Here is a 10,490-nt window from a genome sequence, read left to right as displayed (position 1 = left end):
GGAATTCAATAGTGCGGCACGGCAGCTGAGTGGCACAGTTCTGAAGTCATGGGTTCAAATCCACCTACCAGTCTTCCTGTGCAGAGTGGCATGTTCGCCTCGTGCTTGCGTAGGTGTCCTCTGGGCACTCAGCATTCCTCCCATGTTCCAAAAACATGCATCGCAGGTTAATTGGCTGGTCCAAATTGTCCTTAAGTGTGAATGAGCGAGTGAATGGCTGTATGTCTCTGTGTGCCCTTATATTATAAAAGAATAATATTTGAAATCCAACATATCACTTTGCATGAATATTGCATTTATTTAATGCTATATTACCAGTCCATTTAAGTTTTAGTTCATGATTTTTAAAAGGCCACGAAAAGTGTAATACTGCGATAAATTTGACTTTCTATCGTCCATTTTTAGGTTTTAGTTTTCAATTTATTTCTTATTTTAGTGTTTCCTCAGGCGGGGGTGGCACCGCACTGGCTGAGAATCTTTTCTGTGGCCGTCTGCTTTCAGTCCTGAAGAGTCTCCCCCAGGTCTCTTTCCTCCCATTGGTATTCTATGGATTGCCAACATGACTTGACTTGACTATTTTATTTATGTATTTTTATCTTTCTATACGTGTGTCTGTTTATTTGGTGGAACGTTTTTGGGTGGTGAAAAGGGTGGCTTTTTATTTTTCTATGGTGCATTAAATTATTTTATACAGTACTGTGAGTTGCAATTTGTTGCCTGTATGGGTTCAGTCTCAGCTACCAGCCTCTTTGTGTGGAACTTGCATTCCCTCCCCGTATCTATGTGGGTTTTCTCGGAGCGCTCCAGTTTTCACCCACGTACGAAAAGCAAGCATGGCAGGACAACGGGCGAATCTCAATTGTACCTTGGAATGAGTGTGTTGAGGAATGCTCGACTGTGTCTCTGTGCAGCAATTGGCTGGCAACCAGTCCTGTCATGATTACCCAAGTGGAGCCACCTGGGGTAATCATCTGACGCGCGGGAATGTGCTTCCTGATTGGTTTATGTTCCCTTTTTAAGCATGCTACGCCGAGACCTGGTTGTCTGAGGATTACTTTTGTACCCCGTATGACTCTCCCGATTACCTGTGCCTTCTTGTTTACCTGATTCTGCCTGCCTGCCTCCGATCCGACCTGCTTCCGTCCCACGCTACGATCTTCTCTCCAGTCCCGGTAAACTCGACCTGCTTCCGTCCCACGATACGATCTTCTCTCCAGTCCCGGTAAACTCGACCTGCTTCCGTCCCACGCTACGATTGGCTACGTGTTCCGAAGTTGTCTTCACGGCGCTGCTGCTGACGTTCGACGGTCATCGCGTCTCCCGCTAACCCTGTACGCTTCCCCAAATAAAAGACTTGTAACGAACGCTCTGGGGTCTCCTGCTCTGTTCTGGTCTGCCCTGACAAGTCCAAGGGTGTCCCCTGCCCACCGCCTGAAGTCACTGAGATGGGCTATGCCCCGTGACCCTAGTGAGCACATGTTGGAAAACTACGGCCTGCGGGACGCATCAGGCCCTCCAATGGATTTAATCAGGCCCGCGAGATGATGCTGAGGGAAGCGCAAAAATGTATTTTGCTGCTTCTCGTCAAACAATTACCTGCAATTTTAAGTACGTCCACTGGATGTTACCAAAGCCATATGCCACTCCAGACAACCCACTCTAGCTGTATATGCTGACTGAGAACATTTGAGGAAACACCAATCCAATGTTATTTCTTTTAAAAGTCATTTCTTATATCCGTCGTGTTTTCTTTGGGTCTGTCATGATTACCCAAGTGGAGTCACCTGGGGTAATCATGTGGCGCGCTGGAATGTGCTTCCTGATTGGTCAATGCTCCCCTTTTAAACGCGTTACGCGGAGAACTCCTTGTCGGAGGATTCACATCTGTACCCCGTATGACGCTCCCGATTACCTGTGCCTTGTTTACCTGATTCTGCCTGCCTGCCTCCGATCCGACCTGCTTCCGTCCCAAGCTACGATCTTCTCTTCAGTCCCGGTAAACTCAACCTGCTTCCGTCCACGCTACGATCGGCTACGTCGTCCGAAGTTGTCTTCACGACGTTGCTGCTGAGTTCGACGGTCATCGTGTTTCCCGCTAACCCTTACTCTTTCCCCAAATAAAAGACTTGTAACGAACGCTCTGGGGTCCCCTGCTCTGTTCTGGTAATCCACGTGACAGAATCCTCCGACCAGAATGGACCCCGCGTTCGTACATTTGCCCCCTGACCACTATCAAAGCCTGAATCAGCAGCGCAATTCACCTTCAGAATGCGCAGTTCGGCAAGTCCTTTCCGACATGGCGAAATTGGCCGAGGCACCTCCGGCCGTATGACTGCGCAATGACTCCCATGCCTGCCTGTTCGACTCCCATGCCTGCCTGTTCGACTCCCATGCCTGCCTATTCGACTCACAAGCCTGCCTGTTCGACTCCCAAGCCTGCCTGTTCGACTCCCAAGCCTGCCTGTTCGACTCCCAAGCCTGCCTGTTCGACTCCCAAGCCTGCCTGTTCGACTCCCAAGCCTGCCTGTTCGACTCCCAAGCCTGCCTGTTCGACTCCCATGCCTGCCTGTTCAACTCCCATGCCTGCCTGTTCGACTCCCATGCCTGCCTGTTCGACTCCCATGCCTGCCCTGAGTCTGCCTGTACTGATTTTGTCCCGTCTTTCCTCTCCTGTCTTGTCTGTTCCCTTTCCGCTCCCCGGAGTCCGACTCTTCTGAATCTGACCCCCCTGAGTCTGGACTTTTCTGAATCTGACCCCCCCTGAGTCTGGACTTTTCTGAATCTGACCCCCCCTGAGTCTGGACTCTTCTGAATCTGACCCCCCCTGAGTCTGGACTCTTCTGAATCTGACCCCCCCTGAGTCTGGACTCTTCTGAATCCGACCCCCCTGAGTCTGGACTCTTCTGATTCTGCCTGTGTTTCCCTGTGACGTGTCTTGGGTTAAATTTATTTTTATTTTTTTTCCTGGGGAACTTCTGGAGCCGTTCCTTGAGGGGGGGGTTCTGTCATGATTACCCAAGTGGAGTCACCTGGGGTAATCATGTGGCGCGCTGGAATGTGCTTCCTGATTGGTCAATGCTCCCCTTTTAAACGCGTTACGCGGAGAACTCCTTGTCGGAGGATTCACATCTGTACCCCGTATGACGCTCCCGATTACCTGTGCCTTGTTTACCTGATTCTGCCTGCCTGCCTCCGATCCGACCTGCTTCCGTCCCAAGCTACGATCTTCTCTTCAGTCCCGGTAAACTCAACCTGCTTCCGTCCACGCTACGATCGGCTACGTCGTCCGAAGTTGTCTTCACGACGTTGCTGCTGAGTTCGACGGTCATCGTGTTTCCCGCTAAACCTTACTCTTTCCCCAAATAAAATAGAATAGAATAGATAGAATAGAATAGAATATACCTTTATTGTCATTGTTACAAAATGGGTTAACATATTGTGACAACGAAATTGGGCATGACACTCCAGTTTTACACATTCACAGTGAGGTATGAGCCAAGAAGATAAAGGAACAGAGAAGATAAGGTTATAAAACAAGGGGGATAAGGCTATAGTTATAATTTACATGGTATTTACACAAGAAATGTCGGCATGTGGGATGTTACATACAGTGTTGTCGTGATACCGTTGGTATCGTAAGGGTTGTGCAATATTGCATTTGGTGCAAAGTCATCATAGTGCAAAAAATAGTCAGCATATGCATTGGTGCAAACATAGACAACATAGTGCAGAAAAAAGGAAATGGTCAAACATTGTGCAAGGTGAGCAGTAAACGTAGTGCAGTCGACATGTGCAAGAACATAGACATTAGTACCATTATATTCGTATGAGGTAGTGTTGGCACAAGTTTTCAGGTTTTTTGTGCTGTGTCTGTTTTGAGCAGTGAACAAACATAGTGCAGACAGCATGTACGTGAGTACCATTTTACATTCGTGTGAGGTAGTTTTTTGCAACAGTTTTCAGTTTTTTTGTGCGGTGTCTGTTTAGGGTGGTAATGGCTGTGGGGAAGAAACTGTCTCTGAGTCTGTTTGTTTTTGCTTTGTGTGACCTGTAGCGCTTGCCGGAAGGCAGCAGGTCGAAGAGGTGGTGGCCGGGGTGAGAAAAGTCCATGATGATGTTTTCTGCTCTGCTGAGGTAGCGAGAGCAGGCAATGTCCTCCAGACTGGGCAGAGAGCAGCCGACGATTCTCTGGGCTGTTTTGATGATCCTCTGGAGCTTTTTCCTGTCTGCTGCTGTGCACCCAGCATACCACACCGTGATGCAGTATGTTAGGATGCTCTCCACTGTGGCTTTGTAGAAGGACACCTGCAGCTGCTGTTTTAGGTTATTTTTCCTGAGCAATCTCAGGAAGTGCAGTCGCTGCTGGGCCTTCCCTACCACCGCTCTGGTGTTTGCAGACCAGGAGAGGTCGTCGGATATGTGCACACCCAGAAATTTAAAAGAGTGGACTCTCTCTACACAGTCTCCTTTTATGGTGAGTGGTGCTGGATTCCTGCCATTCCTTCTGAAATCCAGAATCAGTTCTTTTGTTTTTGTGGTGTTCAATATGAGGTGGTTTTCCGAACACCACGTTGAAAGTGACTCCACCTCATCCCTGTATGCCGCCTCGTCCCCTTCAGAGATGAGGCCGATCAAGGTGGTATCGTCAGCGAACTTAATTATAGTGTTTGTGGGGTGGGTCGGTGAGCAGTCGGAGCTGTAGAGGGTGAAAAGCAGGGGGCTCAGTGCACAACCTTGGGGGGAGCCAGTGTTCAGTGTTAGGGTGGGAGAGACGTGGGTACCGAGTTTCACCGACTGTGGGCGGTTGGAGAGGAAGTCCATTATCCAGTGGCAGATGGAGGGAGAGAGTCCTAGGTGTGCAAGTTTCTCCACCAGGATCTCCGGGATAATGGTGTTGAAGGCTGAGCTGAAGTCCAGAAAGAGCATTCTGACGTAGCTCCCCCGGTGGTCCAGGTGTTTCAGCACGGTGTGAAGTGCTGTGTTTATGGCGTCGTCAGTGGAGCGGTTTGCCCTGTAGGCAAACTGGTGGGGGTCCAGTGTGAGTGGCAGGGAGTTTTTGATGTGCCGGGACACTAACCTCTCGAAGCACTTCATGACCACAGGCGTAAGAGCTACAGGCCTGTAGTCGTTGAGGCTTTCCACTGCTGACTTTTTGGGGATGGGAATGATGCTGGAGGTTTTGAGGCAAGGTGGGACGGTCGCCTGTGACAGGGACCGGTTGAAGATGGTGGTGAAGACCCCAGCCAGCGGATTGGAACAGTCCCTGAGTACCCTCCCTGGTACTCCATCCGGGCCAGTTGCCTTCCTGGGGTTTATGGTATTCAGCGCACGCCTAACTTCGTGCTCCTGAAATGTGAGAGAGTTGCTGCTGGTTGTTGGTAGGTGTGATGTGGCTGTTTGTGGCCTACCAGCTTCAAAGCGAGCGAAGAACTGATTAAGGTCCTCAGCTAGTGAAGCCTCAGCCTCAACAGCTGCCAGGTTGTGGCCTCTGAAGTTGGTGATGTGTTGGAGGCCCTGCCACATCCTCCTCGGGTCATTTCCAGCGAAGAGGTGCTCGATCCTCCTTGTGTAGGCTGCTTTTGCTTCCTTGATGCCTCTCTTCAGGTCAGCCCTGGCCACCCCGTAAAGAGCCTTGTCTCCAGACCTGAAGGCGGTGTTGCGGTGTTTGAGGAGGGTGCGCACCTCGCTGGACATCCAGGGTTTTTGATTTGGGTAGTTTTTGATTTTTTTATATACTGTGACTTCATCCGTGCAGTAACGGATGTAGGATAAAACCGTGTCAGTAAATTTCTGGAGGTCATGGTGTTCAAATACCTCCCAGCAAGTTTGATCAAAACAGTCCTGCAGCTTGGAGAGGGCTCCCTCAGGCCACGTTTGTATTGTCCTCGTTACAGGTTTTGTTTTCCTTCGGATGGGAGTGTATGAGGGGGTAAGGGATAGGCATAGGTGATCCGAATTTACTAGGTGGGGGAGGGGGGAAGCTTTGTATGCGTTTCTGAGGTTGCTGTAAACGCGGTCCAAAGTTTTTTCACCCCTTGTTGCACAGTTCACATATTGATAGAATTTTGGAAGAACAGTCCTTAAACATGCCTTATTAAAGTCGCCAGCGATAATGAAAGCTCCGTCGGGGTGTGCAAGCTGTTGGATGTTTATAGCGGCGAGTAGAAGGTTTAGCGCTGTGCTAGCGTTAGCATCCGGAGGAATGTAAACAGCTATCACAATGAGCACAGTTAGCTCTCGCGGTATATAGAATGGTCTACACGATACCGCCAGAAACTCTAGATCGGGCGAGCAGTGTGCATCAATAATTCTGCTGTTATTGCACCACGCATTATGTAAGTAAATGCATAGTCCCCCACCTCTTTTTTTGCCGGAGTCTTCGTTGCGGTCGTATCGGTGTAGCGTGCGTCCTGCTAGCTGAACTGCAGCGTCGGGGATCCGCGGGTCAAGCCATGACTCCGTAATCACAAAAATGTTGCTATTCCGTACGAAGTTGTTGGTAGCTATCCGCAGCTCAAGCTCACTGATTTTGTGTACGATGGATCTGGCGTTGGTCAGGAAGATACTCGGAAGCGCTTGTCGGTGTGGTCGTCTTTTTAGCTTCTTCGCTAGGCCTCCCCGAGAGCCTCGTTTTTGTTTACGTTCCCTCCGCCGTCTCCGTCGCTTGATGGGCGGGCAGGTAACCCAGGGAGATCCCGGTGGTCTTCGTATGTCCTTTGGGATGTTGTTGTTGGTGTTGTAATCGTGAAATGAGTCGAAATCTAATCTTTGACCCAGGTTAATAAGTTCCTGGCGACTTAAGGTGATAGTTGCCGAACAGGTATTTATAAAAGAAAAGATGAGAGAAAAAAGAACACTTAAAGTAAAAAGATTTACTGGAGGGACACCAGCCGCTGCGTGTAGTCGCGCCGCCATGTTGGGAAAAAAAAAAAAAAAAAAAAAAAAAAAAAAAAAAAAAGACTTGTAACGAACGCTCTGGGGTCCCCTGCTCTGTTCTGGTAATCCACGTGACAGGGTCAAAATGATCTGCCACTGTGTTGTTAAAAACACAGACGAAAATCCCCTCAATTATATTCTATTTAACTCTTAATATTATTACTTTTCTTGGATTGGTCCCGGAAGTACAAAAAAATGAAATGATTTTAGTCACAGTTTTATATTTGCTGTATAAAATAGTACATGGTGCTTAAAATGAGGGAAACACAGGGGCTAAAACAATGCGATTGCATTCACCTCACGTTTTTAGCCAGTGTACTTTTGTGCACCCCCATAAAAAATCTACACTTTTCTTTGCGCTCATGGCCAAAATTTAAATAACTGGTGACATTTTTCTGTACTTAATATTTTTAAAATTAATTTTATTCATCCAGAAATTGAATTTCATGCAATAAAACACTTCTGAAGTAACCTTTTTTTGCATTTGGTTTATCAATGTAAGTGATCAAATATTGTTCTTAAAAAGGAGGATATGATTTTTCTACTACTTCTAATTCAAGTTTTTATTTGTAAATAAACATATTTCTTTGTATATTTTGAGTGTTCCAAATCTAATTGAATGAAATGGCCTGTTTATAAACAAATTGAAACATAACTTGTGCAGGTAAATGCAAAAGATAAAACATGCATTGGCTTATGTTATGTTTTATGTTATCGAGGTATCAGATTTAAGACTCTTTATCGCAGGGGTCTCAAACTCAGTTGAGTTGAGGGCCGCTAAATCTCGGATACGGGTGAGGTTGGGCCAAATGGGGTTTTCCACAAAAACAGCGCAGATAAAAACATTCCGCTGTCCGTAAAGTGTCCAATAGATGTTACTGTAAAGCAGACCTGGGCACTCCGGTCCTGGAGGGCCGTATGTTCTGCATGATTTTTGAGGTTTCTCTGATCCAATACAGGTGATTCGAATCACCAGTATCGTTAACGAGCACTTCCTAGCTTGCTAACGAGGTTATAATTTGTATCACCTGAGTTAAAGAAGAGCAAACTTCAAAATCTGGCAGGACGTATGGCCCTCCAGGACCGGAGTGCCCAGGTCTGCTGTAAAGAGTAGTGTAACCAAAAATTAGTCCAAGGAAGACTCCAAGCCTTTTTGTTTGAATTTTTACACAGCTTTTCTAAAATAAGACAAAAAGAGGGGAAGACAATTTTTTTAGACGGTAGAAAAAATAAGACAGAGGAAATAGGATAAGTGGCAAAAAAAATGGAAATAAAGAAAAATGTAGGAGGAAAAAAAAGAACAAAGGAAAATGGAGAAAAAGAAAGGAAATAAACAAAAGAAAGTAATTACATAGAAAAAATACATTTTTTTACTTTTCTATCCCTTTTCTTGAGTTTTACTATTTGTCTTAATGCTTTTTTTCTTTTTTTCACTTTTCTTTTTTTCTTGTTTTGTCCCTTTTTCTTTTTATTTATTTTGTCTTGCATTTATTTCTTCTTATTTATTTTCTCTATAACTTTAATAAGGTGTGTTTTGTTCACTTTAAGTCTTCCTATTTTGTCTTGTTCCGTTTTTGGTGGCAGGACAGAATACAGCGACATCTAGTGGGAAAATAACACGCACTGTCCCTTTCACTGGCACATTAAGGCGGAGACTTCAAACAATAATCCAGGGGGCCCCCTGGGCTGCGAGTTTGAGACCTCTGCTACATTGGCATATGGTTGGTTGGATCTCTTAACCACACGGGTCAACGGGGAACCATTTCCTGTGGTGTTGGGCAAGTACAGCCTGGTGGCACCCTTCCCTCTCCGGGCCAACAAATGTTTCCACATGAGTCTTAAAACAGGGGCCTTTCGCGTGATAGGTGAATGTGCTAACCACTGTACTAAAAATTTAAAAAAATCAGTCAGCAATTTTTTTCCCTCCGGCCTGGCCCTCATGAACATCTTTTCAACCAAATGTGGCCTGCTCAAAAACTTTGCCCACCCTTGCTAGTGAGCACAAGCGGTTCGAAAGATGAATGAATGAATAAAGGAATGAATGATGTTATCAGTGTCATAACCCTTCAATTTTTAAAACCTACATTTTCAAAGATGCTGAAAATGAAAGAGTCCACATCAAAGAACTCTGGGACGCATTTGTTCTCTTTGATGTGGTTTGCATTGCATCATTTGTCATTTCTCTTCTATTGTTGTTATTGTTGGTTTTCTTGGATGAACCAAACTGTCAGGGTCACATAACTTTTCCCTTTCCTTTCTTGGTTAGTTTGTAACAGAAAGAGTGTGGTCATTGCAGGAGTGCCTAAATGTAAAGACATATTGTTTTCCAGAAAGTCACAATCAAATAACCCTTCTGGATTGTTCACAGATCAAAGGCTAAAGATAAACAATAACACGATTAATGAAATGAATGATAGCCAAATAACCCTCTCTTAGAAAAAAAGTCCATAGATATACATTTTCTTTTGTGCCGTCAAAAAGTCCAAGATCAGCTTTCTTGTCAGAGCATTGGACCACCAGTGTTGTAAATGACGTACAAATAGGCAGAGGATTTTTGTAACACTTAAAATGCGCAAGGAAATTAACTTGTCCCTGGTGCCGTGACCAAAGATAATAAGATAATAATGAAATGAAATTGAATGCCTTTTCAGATGTAATCTAAATCACTGGTAGTACACTGGTGTGTGTTTGGCGGTTCGAATCTCTTTACGACCAAAAACGCACATTTAGACTCTGAGGGGGTTTTTTTAGGTAAAAAAAAAAATGCTCGGCAATATGATATTTAGCTTTGTTCACAGGGCAAGGGTGGGCGGATCGATCTAAATATCAATATTATCGATACTGAGCTAGTACTTACTGTGTTTCCATTACAACGATCGCTGTGATAATCTGTTTAGTGGGTTGTAATATGCATTTTAACATTAAAATTTTGATCCAATTGTGTTAACACTTTACGTGTACAAATGACTTTTCTTTCAAAATACTGTATGGTGCTGTGGAAGGTATTCTCGTCGTCTTGTTAACATTGTTATACATTATTTGTATTTTTGTTACATTACCGCTTTTTTGGTTTGATTCTCTTGACATTTATATTATCCCTGATTTTACTCGTTTTGGATTGATACCAAAAATCTCAGTATTGCCCAACCCTACAATTCTATTTACGAATTGTAAGTTTTTGTAACATGTGGAATGCACAATGAACATTCGTCTCTGGTACCGTGATGAAAGATAGGTGAATAACGAGATTAAAAAAAAATACTTTTCTATATCACTATTATTCCAGTGGTAAGAATTGGGCGGGGCAGCACGGCGGGCAGTGGTTAGCGCATGTGCGGCACAGTTCATGTCTTGGGAACCTCCTGCGTGGGTTCAAATCCAGCTCCAGACTTCCTGTGCGGAGTTTGTATGTTCTCCCCGTGCTTGCGTGGGTCTTCCGAGCACTCCGGTTTCCTCCCACATTCCAAAAACATGCATTTTAGGAGAATTGGCCGGTCCAAATTGTCCCTAGGTGTGAATGAGCAAGTGAGTTGTCTGTCCCCGTGTGCCCTGCG

The 10,490-nt window shown here is 45.4% G+C and overlaps 1 long non-coding RNA gene across 1 annotated transcript; it reads right to left on the bottom strand.

Annotated features, from left to right (window-relative positions):
- Positions 1-5,178: 5,178 nt before the first annotated feature.
- Positions 5,179-5,776, bottom strand: LOC148353149 (uncharacterized). The gene is made up of 2 exons (XR_015852723.1): positions 5,409-5,776; positions 5,179-5,346 (listed from the first exon to the last, which is right to left on the bottom strand). It is a non-coding gene; the product is annotated as an uncharacterized LOC148353149 (long non-coding RNA).
- Between the last annotated feature and the right edge of the window lie 4,714 nt (positions 5,777-10,490).

Source organism: Urocampus carinirostris, chromosome 14 (assembly GCF_059441175.1).
Source record: "Urocampus carinirostris isolate Australia breed hairy pipefish chromosome 14, RoL_Ucar_1.0, whole genome shotgun sequence".
Taxonomy (NCBI): domain Eukaryota; kingdom Metazoa; phylum Chordata; class Actinopteri; order Syngnathiformes; family Syngnathidae; genus Urocampus; species Urocampus carinirostris.
Note: the sequence above shows the minus strand (reverse complement) of the source record. Positions and strands in the feature narration are given on the sequence as shown.